Source organism: Bubalus kerabau, chromosome 17 (genome assembly GCF_029407905.1).
Source record: "Bubalus kerabau isolate K-KA32 ecotype Philippines breed swamp buffalo chromosome 17, PCC_UOA_SB_1v2, whole genome shotgun sequence".
NCBI lineage: Eukaryota > Metazoa > Chordata > Mammalia > Artiodactyla > Bovidae > Bubalus > Bubalus kerabau.
This window is the reverse complement of record NC_073640.1, coordinates 21,424,985-21,447,509: the sequence shown is the minus strand read 5'-3', so window position 1 is coordinate 21,447,509 and position 22,525 is coordinate 21,424,985. Positions and strand designations below refer to the sequence as shown.

Here is a 22,525-nt window from a genome sequence, read left to right as displayed (position 1 = left end):
GACGCGACCCTGGGCACCTACATTCTCGACACCTAGGCCGGCTTCTCGAATCGGATCCCCAGAATGCACACTTTTGAGGACACACACACACGCGCGCGCGCGCGCGCGTACACACACACACACACACACACACACACACACACACACACACACACACACCTCTTCGTGTCCTTGCCTCGCTTTCTATTTCTACCGAGCGCCTGCGGCCCAAGTGGGCCCCCTGGAGAGCAGAGGCCCCCGGGGAGATGCCGCGTGAGGGCAACTGAGCTCCTCCCCTGCCCTTCTTTCCCCACCCGCTGGCCTCTCCAGGCCTCGCCTGCTGCTTTGTCCCGATTCCAGTGCCCCAGGGTGGGTGTCCGGCCTCCCGCCCGCGCTGGGAGATGATAGAGGAAGGACAGGATGAGAGCCGCTACATCTCTGGAGCCAAAAGTCCCGAGGCTCTTGTCCTCTCCCAACTCCCTTGATGACCTCTGGCCCGAGCCCAGTTCTGCTCTGAAAAGTTCATTTCCTGGAGGCCTGCGCGGGAAGGCGCAGGGGCCTCTGCTCCCTTCCTGCCAGCCTTGCTCCAGGCTGGAATGGCTGGGACTGAATCTGGCAAGGAGGGTCGTAGGACACCCGCCATTGCTCTCCTTCCACAGTCCCAGGAGATCGCGGGCACTCAACAGAGATTCTCCTTGTCATGTGAGACGCGGGCCAGCTCAGTCCGAACTCAGCAATCTGGCTGCTCTCTTTTCCTCTCTTTCCTTGAGAGAAGTTGGTCTTGTTCCCCTCACCCTGGCAGGCATCCTACTCCTGGATAGCCAGACCTGTTCCACAGAACTGGAGGGTCTACAGGGTGTTCTGGTTGAAACCAGAAGAGAGAGACCTCAAGAGCGGGATAGGAAGACGGTAGATGTTTGTCCTTGTGCTGAATAGAAGGGTTCTCGGCCTGAAATAATATTTGATTTCTTTTCTCTTTCCCTGGCTCACTGCTCACTCCTTCAAGAGCCACTTAAGGTGGCCCAGAAGAAAATGTACAATTGGAGTCTTGTTGGAAAAGGGATTTCTATCTAACCTGGGCAGTTGATTTTGAATTAAATCTGTGTATTGAAGCAGATTTTTCACAGAGGAAGATGCAGAACTTTTCCACCTCTAACCCAAACCCAAGCCTCCATACCTCCTTATTTCAGAAGGCAAAGGTAGAGCAATTTGCTGGGAGCAGATGGGTGGGTGTTTCAGAGTTGCTGGAACCTAATTCTAAAACCACTCTGTGTATCTCTGAGAAAGACTCAAGAATCAGACTGCAAACGTTCATGAAATGAGCTTGGATGTGATTTGTAATGAATGTTTCTCTCGATGTATATATATATATATGAACGTATATAGCAGAGAATTCAAGCTGATTGTTGTTTTGTTGTTTAGTCACTAAGTCATGTCCTACTCTTTTGCCACCCCATGGACTGTAGCCCGCCAGGCTCCTCTGTCTATGGGTTTTTCCAGGCAAGAATACTGGAGCAGGTTGTCATTTCCTTCTCCAGGGGATCTTCCCGACCCAGGGATTGAACCTGCGTCTCCTGCTTGGCCGGCAGATTCTTGACCTAGTTGGTGGTGGGGAAGACAGCAAAGTGGGAACAAGGCCAGGGTAGGCATTTTGAGAAGCATTGTAAATATCAACCACACAGCACTGGAGTCTGAGATCCTGTTTCTTCCCTCAGTTCTTTGCATTTTCCAAAAGCAGCTCCAACTCGTGCCTCTCACCATTTCGCCATTTATTGAGTTTATTGGGGTGAACAGGGTGGAGATGCAGCCACGTATTCAGGGAGGAATTAAGAGAGAAGATAATTTGAATAGATAAGAGTTACAGCACATGAAGGATTTATTGCTTTTCAAGAACTGCCTCCCCTCTCCCCCCCAAAGCAATATTCAAAAGTGTATGCTTGAGTGTGGACAGCTCCATACCAAGTGTTTAAAATGACAAGGTCTTCACCCTTAAAGATGCTTCTTAAGGAACAGTGGTGCCTTTTAAATTGTATTTGATTTTATTTTGCCTCCATTGCTGTGTGTCAGGGTTAAAGTAGAGGCATTGTGGACTACCCTAGCCCGCGCATTCTGCTGTGAAAGTCGCTTGACGGTATAGTTTGTAATTGATCTCGGAAATGTGAAAGCCCATAGCAGGAAGGAAAGACAGAAATATAACAGTTTCTAATGGATGCTCAGAAAGTATGATTTGAAAGCACGGCATTGCTGCTTTGAAAATCAAACAGGCCTTGGTGGGGGGGTTTCACTTCCCACTCACAGACACAGCCCCCCTTCTGGAGTGGGGTCACTTATCCCCCTCGGGATGTTTGTCCTTCTTTGGAAAACCCAGGGAGCACACCCAAAAAATAGGGAAGGGGGCCGGGCAGTAGGGCAGTGGGGGGAATAGCCTCATTGGTTTTCAAAAACCTTGTGATTTAAAAAAAACCCATACATACCATAAAACCTATGAATGTTACAAAAGTCACATTTTCTGACCGATTTTCCCCTCCGACACCATTCTCTCCTTTTCTGTTTCCTGGTGGTGTGGTGTGGCTGTTGTGAGATGATTTGTTCTCTTTGATAATTTTGGCCTCATTCTCCAGGGCTGTTCCCATCGCATCTCACTGATGTTATTTCGGCTGATGATATCAGGTGGTTTGTTAACCTGTCTCCCTGTACCCATACTGCCTCTTCAGATCCACAGAACAGCCTCTCCATTTATATGGAAAATTAACACATCTTTTTTTTTCCCAGGCTCTGGCTTAAAACTTTTGAATAATTGGTAATGCTGTTGATTTTTCTCCATTGAGCAACTGCCTCTTAATTACAGTTCTTAATATTAATTAGCACTCAGGCTGTGTCCACACACCCCCAACCCTGACATCCTAAAACGACCCCCAGTGACTTCTCTGTTCTCGCCTCCCCTGGTCTATCTTCCGCTCCTGCCAGCCTGTAGCTTCTCCAAAGTCCATCTTATAAATTTGGTGGTCTAAGGACTTGGGAACAGTGTAGTTCGACACTGCTTGTGTTTCCATGGAAATAATTGAGTTGTAATAAATAGAGGCATTCTGAGGTTACAGGTTTCTTGATTCAGCCAAGACCACATACAAGTGTAAATTGTCGAGATTTGTTTGGCTAAATGTACATGATCTTGTAGGAAGGGCAAAACAAATGCTTTATAGGTTCTTTAGCTTTCTATGTGGATTGGGGCAGCTAACTTTTAATCCTAATATTTAATTCCCCCCTCCTCAGTGAGATCACTAACTTCCAGCTTTGGAGGGACCTGTCTTAGTCTAGAAAACATCCTTTATATGGTGTAATTGCCATTTAGATTCTTCCACTTCTTTCATGCAAAAACTTAATAAGCAATACAGTTTAACTCTGTGTCTTGGACAGGAGGGTCCTGCTAAATGTTTAACCATAAGGTGCCGAGTGTGCATTGCATGAAAGGTGCAAGATGCCGGTGACTTTACAGTTGTGAAGAAACTGGGTAAAACCAGCCTGGCACTGTGGTGGCCTGCTACAGCATGGTAACAGAGGAGGAGGAGGCAAAACCATGGGAGGAGGAAACTCGAGTGCAGCGTCTGACATAGCATTCCTAGCTGGAGACTAAAGCTGCAGGTCTGGTTCAGTCTAATAGAAAGTTGCAATAATTGCTATATCGGTAGCCAACTCTTAAGCTGGTGGCTGTGGAATTCTTCCCCTGATGTAGGATTTAATAGTCTGGCAATTAGATGCATTGATTTCTCTTAACTGTTCATTTGGATGTGTAAACCAAAGAAACCCGCCACTGCTGCAGACAGCTGCCTGGCTCTTGGAAAAAAGGCTGATTTAGGTCATGGTGGTAGGAGGACGGATTCTTCAAGGCGGTGTTGGGGCCAGTTCCCTCTTCGTTTGACATTTCAGCCCATTTTGCAGTAAAATGAAGAGCACCTGTTGTTCAGACAGTGTTTAAAAACCAACAGCGGTGTCCCGTTCTGTCTGAAAAGTAAACACGCTCTCTTTTGCTGCAGACACGTATAGAGTAACATTTCTGTCTCTGAGTGATTGGACTCACTTGCGTATTTTTGGCAGATGGTCGGTTGGGTACCAGAGGGAAAAGTCAACAGAACACTTTGGCTCCAAGTTCCAGAGGGACCTCTTGCTGGAAACGGAGTGAGTTCTCTCTCCCCTTCCTAGGGGCCTGGTGTCCCCTAGACCGCAGTGGCTCTGTCAAGCCCTGAAGAGATATGGGACATGGTATCTTGGACCCCTTGGCATGGTGGCTGTGACTTCAGTGGCTTGGAGAGGGGGTAGATAACGAACCCTTGCAAACGCTAACACCTCTTAACTCCCTGCTCCTGGACCTGCAGGTCTCTGTAGGTGTCACTAACTTCTTTTTGCAGGCATCTAAACTGTCTTGAGGAGGGCTCTCTGTCCTCATGGCCCTATTTTTTTTTTTTTTTTTTTCTTTGTTTAAACTGAGGTGGATGGGTGGGTTTAGTTAACTCTTTGTCCGAAGTTAAGATGGACTTACCTTTCCTGGACCTTTGGTATTTGTGAAGAATATTATCTTCACATCTTGAAAATGTTTGCAATAGATATCGGGGTTCCTTTCTTATCTCTGGGTCCAGGTAATTACAACAGAATACCTTGAAAACTGTTAGTGGGCTCCCTGTTACCGTGAGTAGCTGGGGAAAGCCTTGATACACCTTGATTGGTGAATCGGACAATTTCTGCAAATTCCTGTCAGTTCGAAAGGGCATTTTGTGTATAAGCATGTTAGTCGGTAATCAGAGTAGTTTTACACCCAAAATGGACTAATTAAGTCTGGATTGGTTATATTCTGCTTGAAGTTTTGGTATTGTCAGCTCCCCCTGACTGTGGGAGAGGTGGGGGGGGGCAGTGAGGGAAATGCTGATGGAAACTTTTGATTCATCGCTTACCTGCGGGGATCGGTGGCAGCCGATTGTACGCTCAGTAAATAAAAATACTTTATCTCTTTCAAGGAGCGCCAATTAGCTGATTGCTCCGTGTGGCTGTCTTTAAGGAGAATGCTGTCTTACCTATCTTCTTGCACAAAGGTTTGATTTTTAATGTCTTGTGAAAAGGATTCTCTTTGTCTTGATTGATGTCGGGAATAAAAGCATGATGGTAATATCCCTTTGAAAGCTATTGTATTGTCAGCCCTGGCTGACAGCGGGAGGGCCTCCCAGCGTTATAGATTAGTGCTGTGAAAACACTGACATTTTCTTTGTTACGTTGCTGTTGTTCTACTTGCAAAGTCAATTACACAATGTCGGAGCTCAGTTACAGAGTTGACTTTGGAAGTAGCAATGTCTTTTCATTCTCTTCTTAAAGATATAATTTTCCTGTGTGGTTGTTGTCATTGTCTTGTTTTCTTTCTCTCTCTCTTTTTGACCTGCTTCCCTCTGGTGACCACCCCCTCTGCCCCTCAAGAGTCAGAACGCATTAGCTAGGCAAACACATTCTGGTTTCAGCTGTGACAAGTCAGATTCTAAGATTGCCACATCATTATCTCTGAATTCTTCCGCTCATTCACATTTCGGTGGCTTCTTATTGATATAGTGACTACAGCAGCCAAGATACATAAAAAGCCCATCAAATGAGATTACGGTATTGATAATCCCTTATCAAGTGGGTTGCTCTGGATTTAGGGTCCTTGCGCTGAGTGTGTGAGTATACTTATTCTCTAAGTTCATGTCCGACTCTGTGACCTCATGAACTGTAGCCTGCCAGGCTCCTCTGTCCTTGGGATTTCCCAGGCAAGAATACTGGAGTGGGTTACCATTTCCTTCTCCAGGGCATCTTCCTGATCCAGGGACCAAACCTGAGTCTCCTGCATGGCAGGCGGATTCTTACCATTGAGCCACGGGGGAAGCCTTTGGGGTCCTTAAGTTTAGCAAATTCTGTTTTTTTTTTCTTTTTTTCCTGACCCAGGTTGAACCAAGTTCCTGGGCTTTTGGGAGCACCCCTTCTGCCCCCCAGCAAATAGTTTTTTGCTGCAGAAGATTTATAATAAATATTCTGATCTCACAGGCCAGGGCTGGTGAGTTTTGGACGTAGAATCCTGGATGACATCTTTATCTCGTAAGAGAACCTTGTAACTCACCCTTCTTCCATTACAGATGGCAAATGCGAATTATAAGGCTCTCCAAGGTGCCTTTACTCTGGGTACCCTTGAACTCAGGAGTGATTTTCTCCCTGTGTGAAATTCTGCTGCTGAAAGGGAGGCAGGCTTGACATGTCCAAAGCTAAAAGTGTTCAGGGTGGAGGTTTTTATTTACACTCCCCCTAACGCCACTCCTGCCTTCTTCAGGAAGAGCAAACCGGCTCTCTGAACTTGGCCGCCAACGAGGCAACTACCTGAGAGTGGACAGGACTCACCACTGACTCCAGATGACAGGGGCGCATCGGGAAACTCCGGCCGAGGACTCTAATTGTGGGCCCCCAAAGTTGTTATTATGAACCGCCAGACAGGAGACTGTGTTCGCCAGCAATTTGTCAGGACTAATTTTGTTTTTCTCCAATAATTGAAAATTAATGTCTTGAAGTGAAAGCAGATGTTCATGTCATCTTCTGAATTGGGATATAAAATGGGGCTCTGTAGATGGGCTCACTAATTTAGCAGTAATTTCCCTCTCGCAGCTAATGGGGGTGTTGGGGCTGACGTCACCTGAGGCCAGAGTTGGGGGGTGAGAGCATCAGCTGTACCAGTTATGTTGTCTGAGGTGCGGGAGCCTTGGTTTTGGAGGGAGAGCATGTAAATAAACTTATTTCCTGGGGCTATGAAACTTGGGAGAATTCATTAGTTTGAATGCTCATTTGTGCAAGAGATGTTTATTGAGATAATTCAAGGCTTTATGCTGGAAAAGGTGAGGGAGGCTGGGTGTAGGAAGACAGTGGATTCCTACAGGTTAGAGGATCCTGGGTTCATTACCGTCACCTGGAGAGTGTGTGTGTGTGTGTGTGCGCGCGTGTGCACGCGCAGTCGTGTCTGACTCTTTGCAACCCCATGGTTGCCCCACAGGCAACCCCCTGTGGCCCACCAGGCTCCTCTGTCCATGGAATTTTCCAGGCAAGAACACTGGAGTGGGTTGCCATTTCCTTCTGCAGGAGATCTTCCTGACCCAGGAAGCGAAACCACATCTCTTGTGTCTCCTGAATTGGCAGGAGAATTCTTTACCAACTGTAAAGCTGGTTAAAATTGTAGATTCCCACTTTCAGAGCCTAGAGATGCTCGTCTAGCTGGTCTGGGGTAGGGACTAACCACTTTTCATTTTCTTCCCTTAAAAAAATTGAGGTAAGATGCCTGGTGACTCAGATGGGAAAGAATTTGCCTGTACTGCTGGAGACTCAGGTTTGATACCTGGGTTGGGAAGATCCCCTGGAGGAGGTCATGGCAACCCACTCCAGTATTTTTGCTTGGAGACTTCCTTGGACAGAGGAGCCTGGGGGTTGCAAAGAGTCAGACATGACTGAGTGACTAACACACACATGTGCTGCTGCTGCTGCTAAGTCACTTCAGTTGTGTCCGAGTCTGTGCGACCCCATAGACGGCAGCCCACCAGGCTCCCCCGTCCCTGAGATTCTCCAGGCAAGAACACTGGAGTGGGTTGCCATTTCCTTCTCCAATGCATGAAAGTGAAAAGTGAAAGTGAAGTCGCTCAGTCGTGTCCAACTCTTAGTGACCCCATGGACTGCAGCCTACCAGGCTCCTCCGCCCATGGGATTTTCCAGGCAAGAGTACTGGAGTGGGGTGCCATTGCCTTCTCTGACACACACACATACGTAATGTAAAATTTACCATCTTAACATTTTTAACTGTCAGACTCTGTGACTTTAAGTACATTCACATCATTGTGCAGCCATCATTAACATTCATTTTTAGCCGACAAGCAGGTGGTGGTGGTGGGTTGGGGGGATCTTAGCCCATCACCCTCCGAGGAGGCCATCAATTCAAGGTGTCCGTTTTCCAGGGAGAGAGGAGAAACAGAGGCTCCGAAGATGCAGTGACTTGGAGAACTGGTGATGTTTTCCCTTGCTCCAGTAAGAGAGGGGAGACTGGTGTGCTCAAAGCGCACATCAGGGCTCCATCAGGGCTGAGATCCGGGCAAGAGGGGGTGCTTCGGAGCTGTTGAGGGATCTGGTGACGACTCTCAGGATGAGAACATGCGTTCTCTGTCCTTGGGGGCACCATTCCTCTGGAGACTGAGCCTGGCAGGTGTGAGGTTGGCCTGTGGCCCCCACACTTGCCTGCCAGGACCCAGACAGCCCCTCTGACTTAGCAGCCTACACACTTCAGGCTGGTTTGTCTGCGATGGCGCAGGGGAGGGATAGCTGTTGTAATGGCCACTTAGTTGCCTTGGTTTGCAGTCCTCGAGCGCCTACTGCCTCTGACCCGCCGGCTTGGGTGCTACAGACTCTTATATTGTTCTCCCTGAGGTGCCAGCCACCTTTCCTCCCCCACTTTTTCCTGTAATTGAAATCTGCCCTTTCATTACCTGGGCATGAATTATTTTTTTGCAGCGTTGTCATTCCCTGTCCTGCTGTGAGGTTTATCTCTTCTGTTGATCCTAATTAAATAAAACATACTGTTCACCTAACTCCTGTTGCACTGAATTTTACCTGCCTGAGGCAGAGTGATGGCCATCTGGGCTGGGTTAGGAAGCAGGGCATGGCTGGATAAAGGAGCTGGCATGGTAGGGGCTGGTACATCAGGCCTGGGTGTACCCCCTTGGCCTGGGGGTGGCTGGCAGGACCCCATAGCTGCCAGTAACGTACAGCATACTTCTGGTTTCTGAACTTGAGCTATTGCTTTGTCCCTAGCCCCATGAGGCTGCAGGTCTGAACCTGGGAAGAGGAGAGACAATCACCAGCTCCAGAGAATCCCCAAGGAGAGGGTGAGGGAGGAGACCAGGCTCCCAGGGTGGGGGGGATGAAGACAGGCGGCAGGCTCCGGTCGCCTGGGGTTGAGGCTGCAGTGAGTGCTGGGTTCCCTGGGGAAGCAGGAGCAGAGCACACATTCTCAGTGCTCAGGCCGCTCTGCAGATGCCCTGTCTCCTCAGGGAGAGAGGGACAGCCAGGGGCCTGGCACATGTGATGCAAAGATTCAGACCTTTACTATTTTTGCCTTTGAACTTCTCAGAATCTTGAAAATCCCAGGTTGAAGAGGAACCTCAGAGGCCACTTCCTTCAGCCTTCCCGTGTGTTTGTGGCATCCTGAGTTCCATCCAGCCTGGACTCACACATTTCAGTCTCTGGGAGCTCACTACCTCTATGGCACAACTTGTGCCTTTTCAGCTTGAATTTCCCATGTTTCTCTTTCTATGAAGCTGCAGTCCGCCTCCTGTAATTTAGGTGCAATGGTCCTGGGTCTTTCTCTTGGGGCCACAGGGAGTAGCTCAAAGCTCCAGTCCCCAGGGCAGCCCTGTTAAGAGTCAGCAAAGCTGGCCTTGGTCTACTGGCCCAGGGGGAGAGTATCTTTGCATGGGATGCAGTCAGCCTGGTGGGCTTCCGGGAGACCATGCTCACTTACAGATGACTGCAGATGACCTTGTCTTGGGCTTCTGGGTCCTCGTGTTTAAATAGATTTGTTAGGTGAATGAGTAACTGTGTAAGCTATTGAAGGAATGAATGAATGAGTAGACAGGTGAATGAGTGAATTGTGAACAAATGACTGGTTAAAGACTAGATGAATTCCTAAATGAATGAGTTAGTGAGTGAGTGGGTAAACTCACAGGAACATGTCACAGTCCATCTCTATGTAAAGAAGGCTGAGCACCAAAGAATTGATGCTTTTGAATTGTGGTGCTGGAGAAGGCTGAGAGTCCCTTGAACAGCAGGGAGATCAAACCAGTCAATCCTAAAGGAAATCAACCCTGAATATTCATTGGAAGGATTGATGCTGAAGCTGAAGCTCTGATACTTTGGCCACCTCATGGGAAGAACCGTCTCACTGGAAAAGAAAGACCCTGATGGTGGGAAAGATTGAGGGCAGGAGGACAAGGGGGCCACAAGGGATAAGATGGTTGGATGCCATCATCAATCCAATGGACACGAGTTTGAGCAAGCTCGGGGAGATGGTGAAGGACAGGGAAGTCTGGCGTGCTGCAGTCCATGGGGTGGCAAAGAGTCAGACACGACGGAGGGACTGAAAAGCAATCTCTTGATGGGTGACTTCGGCTCCCGGCTGGCATCTCTGGTGGTCTCTCCTGCCTCCTTCCCCTCCTCTGGAGATGCTCCTCCTGGAGGACTGGGAGCCCTCACACCCCCCTGGGGCTGGGATGCTCTCTGCCTATTCTCCCCCTTCACCCTTAGCCCAAGGGTGGGTGGGTATGTAGTGCTCTCCTCCTGTGAGATTGTAGCCACTGTGGCAATCATTGTGCTAGTTTGTAAACCACTGTTTTCAAAGAATAAAAGCAATATGAGATTTTCATACTAACTTTAAATACAACAGAACTTTTAACTGAATAAACTACTCCCTCTTCCCTCTTCCTGCCACAATCCTAAGGGGGCTTCAAAGTGGACATATTTGACCCAGCTCAGTGCTGGCCAGGACTCTGCGGTCCCATCTCCACTAAGTGGCCCTCGGGTTCTTCAGCATCTTTCGGGGACGGTTTGTCCCCAGGTAGCACTAGGAATGAGGGATGGGTTGGGAGAAGGAAGGAGGAAAACAGGATATGTTTGCAGGGAAAACTGCCAATAAAATAAAGCAGCATGAAAAAGAAAGACCCCTGTATCACTGAAGGTCTGTGTTAAGATTGACTTATTTCTCTCGCACAGGAGGGTTGTGGTTTGGAGGAAGCATGCTCTGTGATCTTGGGCAGGACAGTGCCCTCTGTGGGCCTCAGTTTTCCCATCTGTGAAATGGAATGGAACTGGTGGGGCTAGCTATCTGTCTTACATGGTTTAAGATTTTAATCCCTGGAACATAAGAGTGGGAAAGCACAAGATGCTTTGGCTTTAAAATAATACAAACTAGAAAGATATTTTTAGGTCTTTTCATGGTATTTTTTTTTAATGCGTTTTAAAAAAGCTATATATTTAATTGTTGACTGTGCTGGGTCTTGGTTGTTGTGCGAGGGCTGTCTTTACTTGCAGTGAGCGTGGGCTGCTCTCTAGTTGCCAAGCGCGGGTTTCTCCTTGCAGTGGCATCTCTTGCTGCGGAGCACAGGCTCTGGAGCATGCGGGCTCAGTAGCTGTAGTGCATGGGCTTACTTGCTTCTACATATGGAGTCTCCCTGGATCAGGGACTGAACCAGTGTCCTCTGCATCGCAGGCAGAGTCTTAACCACGGGACCACCAGGGAAGCCCCTTTTCAACGTACTTTTTAAAGTGACCTGTCCACAAGGTGAGAAGTCTGAAGAGGCAGATCTAGGGGATCCTCCATCAGGGCATCTGGATCTTTCCTTGCTCCCCGGGTCCTTTGGTGGATTGAAGGGAACGTTGGATAAGAGAAGACATGTCAAGGGCTTGACTGTGATGTCAATATCTTTTCACATGTCTGACAGTTCGGCCTGAGGTGTCCCTCGCTCTTTTGGCCCCAGGGCCTTTGCCAGGCATCCTTGGAGTAGGCTGTCTGGTGCTCCTCCTAAGCCAGGGAGCAACGTGGCTGGAGAATGTCCAGGCCCTACATATGCCCATCAGAGCCACCAGCAAGGCTGGCCTGATGCTGGGGAGGGTGCGGAGGGGCAATCGTGGCCAGGCACTCACCTGTGCCAGGCCCTGCCTTCAGCTCCTTCCACCTGTCCCCCTACTGGTTCCCTGATTTATCTCCATTTCACAGATGCACAAGCTGAGGCCCAGAAGTCCCTTGCCCAGAGTCACATGGCTGGAGGCGGGCAGAGCTGGGATTAGCCCAGGGCCTGAGTCAGTAACCATTACCTTATAACTGCCCAAGGATCCCCAAAAAGACAACAGTGAAACTCATGCTTTCTCCATGGGCTGGAGGAGTCCCTGGACCCTGGGAAGGAGAGAGGGTCACGAGTGAAGGCACAGGAGGTCTGTCCTGCTCCCCATCCATCCGTGTTCTGCTCCTTGTGGGCTGTCAATACCCACACCTTTAATAACTGATTTACACATCTTCAAAAATAAATTAACCCCCTCCTCCCCCAGAGATGAGCACTGTTATCCACAGTTCTCTTTCCTCCCAGACCTCTTCTGTGGTGAATTTACGTGAAAACATACGTATATGCACCGATGGATATACAATTTTAAACTTAGATAGTATCATATACTGGTTGGCTATGCTTTCTGTTATTTGTTGTTTTCATGAAGCAGTGAGTTTTCAGTCTTGGTTGCACATTAGAATCATCTTAGACACTTGAAGAAATAACATTACCTGGGACCCACCATAGACGAAATAAGTCAAACTTTCCGAGGATGGTCCCCCAGCTGTTTTTTTTTTTTAAGCTTCTAGGGTACTTTGGGTGTGCAGCCAGAGTTAAGAACCATTAGTCTAGGAGACATCATCATGTTAGTGTTGCAGACTGTTCCACTTCAACAGCCATAATGCTGTAGGGTGGGTTCTTAGTCCTCTATTGATGGATGTTTAGTTTTTCACTGTTATAAGCAAGGATGCAGGTAACATTCTTGTTTATAAATCTTTGTGTTTCTTAGGCTAGATTCCTAGAATTGGACTTGTTAGGTCGAAGAGTAGTCACTTGTAAATTTTGAAGGATATTTCTAAATTGCTCTCCACAAAGGATGTACCTTCTGTACTAGTGTGTGAATACATGTTTCTCCTAATCCTTGCCCACATATTATAGGTCCCTTTTTTCTTCTTCTTTCGCTCTCCTTCTCCTTATTTTCCCCACTTTTCCTTTTTGCCAATCTGGCAGGCAAGAAATAGCCTGTTGTTTTAATTTGTTGATTACCAGTGAAGTTGACCATTTTTCTTATCTTTATAGGATACTTCTTATTTCTTTAGGAAGGGAAACTGACAGCACTCTGAATGTGGAGCATGGTGGGGGAGGGGGGGAGTGAGCTTTTCTTTCTGTCTACTAGTCCTGTAGTTGTGTCTCTTCTTTCTTCCATCAAACATCCATCTACTCATCTGTCTTCCATCCATTCTCCATTCATCATCTATCCATCTTGTCATCCATCCATCCTCCTCTCCCATTCCTTTTCTTCCTTTCCATTCCTCTGTCCCATCCACCCACCCATCTTATCATCCATCCATTTTCCCTCCATTCATCTGTCACTCATCACTTCTCCACCCGTAATCCTTCCATCCTCTTCTCTCCTCCCCTCTTCTCCTTAACTTTCCTTTCTTCCCTTTCCATCCATCCATCCATCCATCCATATCCCGAGTGTCTTACCCTGGTGAGTATGTTAGCCTGGGCTCCAGGGAGGCTGTAGAGATGAACCGGGTAGAGGCCATGCTGTCAGGGAGCTCACAATCTAGACTGGACACAGAACCCTAACCAACCACAGGACCCGACAGGGCAGCCCAAGACAGAGGTGCAGGTTGAAGGCCAAGAGAGGCTGGAGGAGTTCCTTTGACAGGAGGAATGAGGCAAGACCTGGAAGAGGGGATACTGTTTGATTTGGGCCCAGAAAGATAGAATTACAACACCCAGAGCAGCTCCCGTTTCATGAGCCCCCCTTGTATGCAGGCACTGGGCTATGTACTTTTCAGGCAGTATCTCATCTCAACACTCACTTCTCACCACTCAGTTGGGGGCCTTAGGCTATTTTTTTTTTTTAATCACAAGACATAACAGATTTAGAGAAGCATCAGCTGAACTCCCTTGTCATGTGAATGGTCAGACTTTCCCAGAGAGGGTGAATCAGATATTCAGGGTCATACAATGACCTTGTGGCAGAATTGTGCCCAGGGGCAGGACAAGGATGAGCTGGGGAGATCTTGCTGCTGTCACTGACCAGGGTGTCACTGACCAGGCCAGGGTCTTTCTTGGAAACCACCTGGACCTCCAAGCTGTGGGGAGTGTGGGGGGATTCTGAGCTGGCGGACCTTGACTTCCACTTCTTATCCCACCCACTTCTTCACCATGTGAGCCTCAGCTTCATGTTTATGAAATGGGGGCTCCCCTCCCAAGAAAGGTGTGAGAAGGAGCTTTGTAAAACTGAAATGGCCATCCGGATGGTTGCGGTTGGACTCACACTCTGGAGCGGCCTAACTTAGCCATTCTCTCTCTCACCTGTATGTGTGCTTTGAATGCAGTGCCAGAGAACATGTGCGGGAAACACCATGCTTTTAATCTGTCCCCTGGAGGTGCCAACGGGTTGTGAATGAGGTTTCTGTATGCCTCATTCACCCCACCTCACCAAGGACAGTTGCCTTTCTAAAGGGGTGCACTGGCCAGACACATGGAAGGGGACTGTGTGGGCTGGCATATGCCCCAGAGTGGGTGTGCATGTGTCTGTATGTGTGCCAGTGGGTATGTGTGTGTGTGCACATATGTGAGTCTGCACATGTGTGTACATGTATGCACACATGTATGCATGCGCATGGATGTGTGTGTGTGAGCCCCAGCCTCCACAGTGAAGAGATTCTTGTTGTTGCTTGCATGGTTTAGACCATCAGCACAGGGATAGAGAAAATGCACATCGATGACAGACTTTGCTCATGAATTTAGTTTATATCCATTCACTGGAATACTTTTGGAGCACCTATTATTATATGCCAAGCACTGTGCTAGACTTGACTTTGCTGAAAAAAAGAGGCAAGTTCTTTCTCCTTGCTAAGATTCAGTTGACATCTGTAAAATCCTGGTTGTGAGTGTGAGAAATGAGTTTATATTCTTGTTTCCCAAAATGTATTCCAGGATTTCGTTGATGTTCCACCAAAAGAATAAAAACTATTTTTTCTGGCCAAACACATTTGGCAACCACTGCATTAAACAGAGTTACACGTTTTAAACACTTTCAGGGCTTCTCAGAGTTTTAAAATATTAACGTGGGATTCTCTCAGACCTGTTAATAGTTGCTGACTTTCAAACTTGCTTGTTCACTTGTCCTGGGATCGCGTGACCTGGGTCCAGTTTGGGTTTCTAGGCTTCGAAGGTCTGCTCTCGTTTACTAGTTTGCTCATTCATTCGTTCATTTATTCACCTAACGCACGTTTAGTGAGCACCTACCATGCACCAGCCACTCTTTGTGGTGCTTGAAGCCACAACAGCGGACAGACGAGAGGCCACTGACAAGTCCATGAGTCAATAACAAGTTCTGGGAAACAAAGCAGGTCCTGGGATAGGCAGGGAGTGGTGAGGAAGGCTGTCCAGACAGGGCCATCTGGGAGGTGACACTTGAGCCCATGGTGATGGAGGGGGACGGCAAGCTGGAAGCCTTGCAGCTGGTGCTTTGGAAGGGCTGAGGGATGTGTAGGGGTGTGGTCCTTCCCTGGACCACTTTCCCAGAGAGGGTGAAAGCTGGCAGGGCACCCCACTGGCCTAGCCCTCTGTGGTTTCTATGGCACAGTCAGACCTCAGAGAGATGCTTCTCTGAGTGGTGAGTCAGTGTGATGGGGCTGTTTCTGAGCAAGGGTGGCTTCTGCCTCCCTCTCTCCCCTCTAGGAGCTTCTGAACCACGGAGTCCTGTCTCAGTGTAACCCTGCCCAAGTCACCACGGAGGCCTTGGAGGGTCCTCACCCCGCTGGCTGCCTGGCTGCAAGCACCACCTGGCAGAGCCTCTGCCTGTCCTGGTCACTGCCGGGTCCCCAGTGCCTGGCACTGTACCCACATTCCCATCCCCATCTGACAGATGGGAAAATGAGGCCAAGAGGCTCCCACAGCCCATTGCCTCAGAGGCCCAACCCTTTTCCAAGCCAAGGTTGTGACCCCAGGCTGGTGGGGTGGGCAGGGCAGACTCTTCTAGGAAGGGAGGTGGGATCTGGGGGCCTCGAGCACCCTCCCTCCTGGCGTTTGTCTACAGACCTGCCCGGTGTGACTTAGGTCCCGGGAGATGAGAGAAGGGGAATTGGAAATGGAGAGTAGCGAAGGAGAAAGAGGTCGGGTCTGTGGGGGAGGGCCAGGAGATCCAGGGGTGGGGGTGGGGGGGGACGGAGGCAGGAGAACAGATGGGGAGGGGGCATGAGGGAGGGACCTCGGGGCCCGTCCCGCTCGGCGAGCCTCGCCAGCCGGCCAGGCGCTTGGGAACGCGGCCCCTTCCCGGGCCCTCGTCTGCCCGCCCCGCGGGGCGGCCCGGGGACCCCTTTGAGGCGGCCGTCCTGGGAACGCGTCGGGCCGCCCCCCGCCCGGGAGGGCTCCATGGCTGCGGCGCAATAACTCAGGCCCAGGTTTGGGCACAAAGCGGCCGCGGCGGGGGGCTGGCTGGGAAGGCGCGGGCTGCGGCGCTCGCTCGCGCTGCCCGGGTGGGGCCGGGGCTTGTTCCGCACCGCGGGCCGCCCCCGCCGCCCGCCCCTCAGAGTCTGGGCCTGGCCAGGCCCAGCTGGCGCCCCCAGGACTCCTGAGTCCCCGGCCCAGAGCGGGGGGCGGGCAGCAGGCGGCGGCGTCTAGCCCACAGCCGGGTGCCACCGGTGGGTGGGCTGCGGCCCCCGCTGGCCAGATGTGCGCCTTGGAGGGTTGCGGGGCGGGGGCATCGGTACCGACTGGGGCGCTGATTGGCTCGCGGCTTTGGGGCGGGGCCGGGAGAGGGCAGTCGATCGCTGTAGGGCCAGTCCTTGGATGTATATATACAATAAATAAATAAGTGTCCTCGATTGCTTTTGAGCACTTCACTTTTAACTTCAGAGCAGCCCTGTGAGGTAGGTACTGTGATTATCTCCCTTTCACAGAGGAGGAAACTGAGGCACACGGTGGCAAAACTAATTGCTCAGTGTCTCACAGCTGGGACGAACAGGACTTGCACGCAAGGCCCCAGACTCCATCGCGGGGGCGCATATGTGGGGATTACGGGCGTGAGAGTGCAATTCTGAGTTTACTTATATATGTTCAGGAAATTACAGACACAACCTCTACAAGCACATGTACTGATTCTGGGTTTCACTCACTCTTTCACTTACTGAATGGGTACTTTCTGACTTCATTCATTCCCTGGATGTGTGTTTCTGATTCTGGGCTAGATCTTATTGTTGGGTGCTCAGTGCCAAGTGAAAAGGGCTGGGTCTTTGCCTTCAGGGAGCTTGCAGTTTAGTTGGAGGCAGGGTAGTGATACTGACAATAAAGAGTGAGCAGTTACACTCACTCTGCAGGTGGGGTGGCCTGTAGGTCCTTTCTGGGGAGTCCCCTGGCAGGCCCCTGGACCCTGAGCTTGAAATCCCTGGAGGTATGCACGACCTTTGAGCATAGAGTGGCTCTAGAGGGTCTCATGGGCACCTCCAAGTACCCAGGGAGGAGGTGGGAGGGGCGCCTCCTGATTTGCCAGATGAGGAAGGGTGATCCAGGGAAGCCTGTGACCTGGCCTTGGCTCACACTACACATCTGTGGCAGTAGTTATTAGGCTACTGATTTCCAAGATCCCCATGTCCCACAAACAGGGGTCCTTACCCCCAGGCCCTATCTCTAATATTAGAGCCTATGTCCTCTGCACAGACTTGGGGCTGGAAGTGGAGGTACGTACTGATGCTTCGTCGCTGGCACCCAAGTCCCTGAGCTGTCCCCATCCTTCTGGCCTCCAGCCAGGCCAGTAGAAGATAGCTGCCTTCACGCACCTACTGCATCCGCAGTTCGGTCTGAATTGGATAACTGAATGGGCTTTATTCTGAATTTTGTGCCTTCACTGCCTCAAAATATCTGTTGTTCTGGCTTGCCCTGGGAGTGCAGGCCTGCTGTATGTTCCGGGTCTGAGCTTGGTGTAAGGTTAGACCTGGCCTCAGACCTCTCTGTGCATTTCACCCTGTCTGACTTTTGTTAGGAGAGTTTCAAGTGTGCTCTGTTCTATGGACAGAGGTCTGGCAGGAGGGGATAATATTTACTGAGGCTTGGTGTTTGCTGAGCGCTTTATACATGTTTTCTCATGAATACCCTCAATAGCCCTGTGAGCCTGGTCCCATTACACTTGCCATCCTACAGGTGAGGACGCATGGTGGGTCAGCCTGAGCTTCGAGATTTTGTGTCATAGCCTGGCTGCCCGACACCAGGTGCCCGCCCTCATCACTCCCAGAGCCGCCTTCCTTCCATACTCTCCCCCAGGAGCCGGGCTGGGAGACAGACCCATAAACAGTGATGAACTCTGAGGCTGGTAACACCCAGCTGGTGGCCAAGTCCACACTCCCCCACTCTCCTCTCCCACTCCTGCCTGCCTGGGCCTTCTCCTCAAGTTCAGCCCGGGGAAAAGCAGCTTGCACAGGCTGGGGCGGGAGGATGGGGCCAGCCCCTGGGAACACTCAGGGTGGCTGGCTGGTGGACAGGGCTGTACCTGCTTCCTGGTTTCGTCGGAACTGCACAGCCAGACTGACCCTCTGTTCTGTCGGGTGGGAGGTGCTTACTTGCCACATTCAGGGTGGGGAGTCCTTCCTTCTGCTGTCCCCCACCCATCCCCAGGCCCCAAGAGTCCAGCTGGCCCAGCCCAGAAATCTGGGATGTGGTGGTTTGGCATGGATGGCCTTGCCGAGGGAACTCAAAGATTTAAAGGGCCCTGTCCTCTGGACCTCTCTCTGGTTCCACTCAAACTGCCCTGTAAGCCCAGGCAGGACATGGCTGGTGGGCCTGCATCTTCCTCCCCACCAACATTTTCCCCAGAGCTTGGGTTTGAACCCAGGGCAGGAGCCCCTCTAGGGGTGGGTTTCCAGGCAGCCCTTTAGCGGATACCCATCGTAGCCAAGAGGCCCAGGAGCAAGCAAGCTTGCCCTCCCTTCTGAAGTCCCTCTCTCTGGGCACCGACCCTCTGCATTCCCTGCCCTCCACCTCCTCCTGCGCAGGCTTCCTGGAACCCAGGGACCCTGGAGGTTTCTGGGCCATATCGAGTTGCCTGGGTGGTTGTTTCCTTTTTTTTTTTAAGGCCACGCAGGGTGGAGGAGCCGGGAGAGAAGCCGATGATTGGGCCAGGGCCAGCCTGGGGTGGAGGCTGACTAGAGCCTGTGCCTCCCAGAGTTGGGCTGTGGCCCCCAACCCCTACCTCAGAGGGGCCCAAAGCCCGGCCTCCCCTCCAAGCTGGGACCAGCCCTGCCTGGCATTTCCTGTCTCCCTCCCTTTCATTTTGCACCAGGCTCCCGAAGAGCACCCTGGGGGGCGGGTGGTGGGGCCCACTCTCACTCTTCTCCCTGGTGACCGGGGCCTGACTTGACCTGATAACGCCACAATCCTGCTGGGCTTCTAAGGGTGGGCTCCGCTGGATTGCTTCTCCCCAGGCTGCCCCTCCTGGCTGGACTGCTGGGCCAAGCTGGGCCCACCTTCAGGTCTGAGCTAGGAGGCCAGGACTGATGGAGAGCCTTGTAAGAGGGCTCCTTACAGACCCCCAGTCTGGGGAGCTGGTTGGGGGTGGGGCTCTGGCAAAGGCCGGGGGATTACGTGGAAAATGGAGCCCTTGAGACCAAGGGGAGGGGGCAAAGGAAGGATCTTTAGGGGAGTAGGAACCTGGGCTAAGGCCCCTTGGAGTTAATTCTGAGGTGATTTCGAGAACCCCCAAACCCTTGGCAGCTCTGCCCTGCCCGCCCCCAAGGCCCACCACACACACGGTTCTGCTTTTCCAGGCATCCTCCCCTGGTCGCCTCCCTCTGGGTGCCTCCTGAGCTCCTCGGGCCCCTCCCCCAGGCCTCCTGGGCCCCCTCCTTCCTCCTTGACCCACTTTAGTCCCCTGTTGCTGGGGGAGGGGAGCACGCAGCCGGCGGCTCTGATCCTGGCTGCCTCCCCCGGCATCCCTTGGGGCGGGCTGTGGATGGAGCCAGCAGGCTGAGCCGGCCCAGCCCCAGGGACTGGCACACAGCGTGCTCCGAGTGGCAGCTCCCTGCCCCCTCCCTGGACAGATAGTTCTGGACAGCTGCCCCTGCCCCGGGCCCCTGGGAGGCCCTGCCAGGGCCGGGCTCCGGTTTCCCCCAACCCCAGGGAGCTGTTGCTCCAGAGGTCCCTCCTACCACCGCCTCCTTGCTGAGCGCACTTCCCAGAGGGGCCCTGGGGCAGCGCCAGGTCCTAGCCTCCTCATTCTTCTAAAATCTCTGCTGGAGAAACTGGAGCTGGGGGTCAAGTTCCCTGTCTGCTGTTGATCTGTGTGAGGTGGGGAAAGCCACCAACCTTCTCTGGGCCTCCTCTATGGGACAAAGGATTTGGACCAGGTAGCTAACCTTTATTGAGCATTTACTATGCTCCAAGGACCTGGCTAAGCATTTTATGTTTATGATTTCAGAAGGGCATGGCAACCCACTCCAGTATTCTTGCCTGGAAAACCCCACGGACAGAGGAGCCTGGGGGGGTTGCAAGGAGTCAGACACGACTGAAGCGAATGAATGCACACAATGTTGTTACAATGATATCATGGGGCATGTTTTCCTACACTCTGTTTTAGAGATAAGGCAGCTGTTTTACAGAAAGGGAAAGTAACTTGCTTAAAGTCACACAGGCTGTCCATGGTGGAACCACAGGGGTCAGAGCCCAGGTAAGCCTGATGAGATGAGTTTTCATTGCCCTGACATTTTAAAATCCATGCTGATACTAGGGCTGTTAACTCTTTCTGGGACTCTTGCATGGCAGTCTAAGGACTTGAGATCCTCCTCCAGGGGTCCTGCCCGAGCCCCGTCCCATCATTTCATCCTGCTCCGGTGTTGCCTGGGTCCCCAGGCCTACCCCCTGCCCTGCAGCAGGCTGTGGGAAGCCAAGGCCCCAGGATGCCCGCCAGCTGGGATCTCACTCCATCCTGAGTCGTCGTTCTGTGGTCCAGGGGCCTGGCCCCATGTGGGATCGCTCCCTGCACAGAATGTGTCCTGGCTTCCAGCGCTGCCAACTGTAGGAGCCATGAGCCAGCAGGAATTTCCGCATGCCCGCCCTGCTTGACCACCGGCCCAGCCTTGCGGATCCCCCTGCACCCTGCCCCTCCTCCTTTCCCATGGCCCCACTGAAAAACACAAATGTGAAAAATGGGGTGGCAGACCCTGCAGGGTGCTGTTCAAATTTGGGACCCGTGCTTCTCTAATCTCTGCATTTTTTTGCCTTTTCCTCCTTGAGTCTTGACATCTGTCCCTCCTCTGGGAATCTTTTCATTTCATTGTCTTGCTAAACAGAGGAGGGGGTGGGTGGTGGTGGTGGGGCTCTGGGAGCAAAGTCAGGATATCTATTCTTATTTGCCTAATTTCCTCACTTAAATGTATCTTGTGATTAAACATTTTCTTAGCGAGCTTGGTCAGGGCTGCACCGAGTTTCTTTTCATAAACATTGGCAAGTGAATTTAACAGCCTTGTTTGTATTAGCTGGAGGTTTCATTTGCATAGTGATTGTTCTTATGAAACAAAATAATCACTTGCAGTTTATGAAACTGTATAAATACTGGGGTCTGGAGCTGGGTGCCTGCGCAGGCCTTTTTCTTCCCACATGGAAATCCATCCATCCGGTTCAGGGAGGAAACCCAGGCTTCAGGAAGAGGATTTTCTTGCTGGAGAGGTGTTTCTAGGGCTGTGGGCATTGCCTGGTGGGTGGAACTTGTGGAGCCCATTCAGGGGAGGGGCAAGGGAGGGAGGGGGGCCGAGGTGAGCGCAAGGAAATGTCCAGACTCCAGTATCTGCTCCTTTAATGTTATATTCTTTCTGCCTTTTTGATTAAGGTTGCATTCTGGTGGCCTGAGGCCCAGTGTTGCCCACAGATATGTTTTGATTGGGTTGTGCTGTGTCTAAAAGAAATAAACCAACATTGAAAAATGTGGAGATTTCACAGAAGCATTCATTCAGATTTCTTGCTTCTCTCTCATAATAGCTGGGGTAGACTTGGGACTGCTAGGCCCGCTGTCCTGCTTAGTGACAGTCCTGGTGGTGGTGGGGGTGGAGGCTGCTCCAACAGGTGGGGTATATTCATCACAGCCCCTCTGCTCACATCACCCATTTACGTGCCTGCCGGCCCTTGGGGATTAGGGATCCTGATCGCAGTGGGTCTGTCCTCTCAGTGTCCTGCAAGCTTGAGGCTCCTGTGTTTCACTGAAATGCTCTGTAGGCCCCTGCTGATCTGTTATGAGATGTCTGCTCAGCCTTGGCCTATTTGAGGAGCTTCCCCTGGGCCCCCTGGCTCTGCCCCAGGGGCTCTGGGTTCCAGGCCTCCTGATGTCCGTATTGGCCAGGGGCAGAGATCTGGAAAAGGAGCCACTTTGGGAGGTCACACCCTTATTCCCAGGAGCTTGCCTTTGCTCAGAACATTCCTGGCCTCCTCTTCAGCAGCTCCCTTTAGAGCCTACTGCCCCCAGAAGACAGGCGTTTCATGATCTCACGCTGTTTTTTAGACTCAAGCAGCATCGCCCAGCTTGGTCAGCAGGCTTGGACCGAATAACTTCTTAGCTGATTCTAATACATTTTCAATCTACTCGTGTTGGGTGGGCCCAGAATAACACCTGTACAGTTGCAGATGGTTTGACAAAGGATCTGGGCTGGAGTTGGTTTTAGAGCTAAGGAATGGTGCCTGCTCCCCACCCC

The 22,525-nt window shown here is 51.2% G+C and overlaps 1 protein-coding gene across 1 annotated transcript in view; it reads left to right on the top strand.

Moving 5' to 3' along the window:
• The window catches only part of ZNF423 (zinc finger protein 423), a 346,039-nt gene that overhangs the window by 1,154 nt on the left and 322,360 nt on the right, over positions 1-22,525 (top strand). The window lies entirely within an intron of this gene.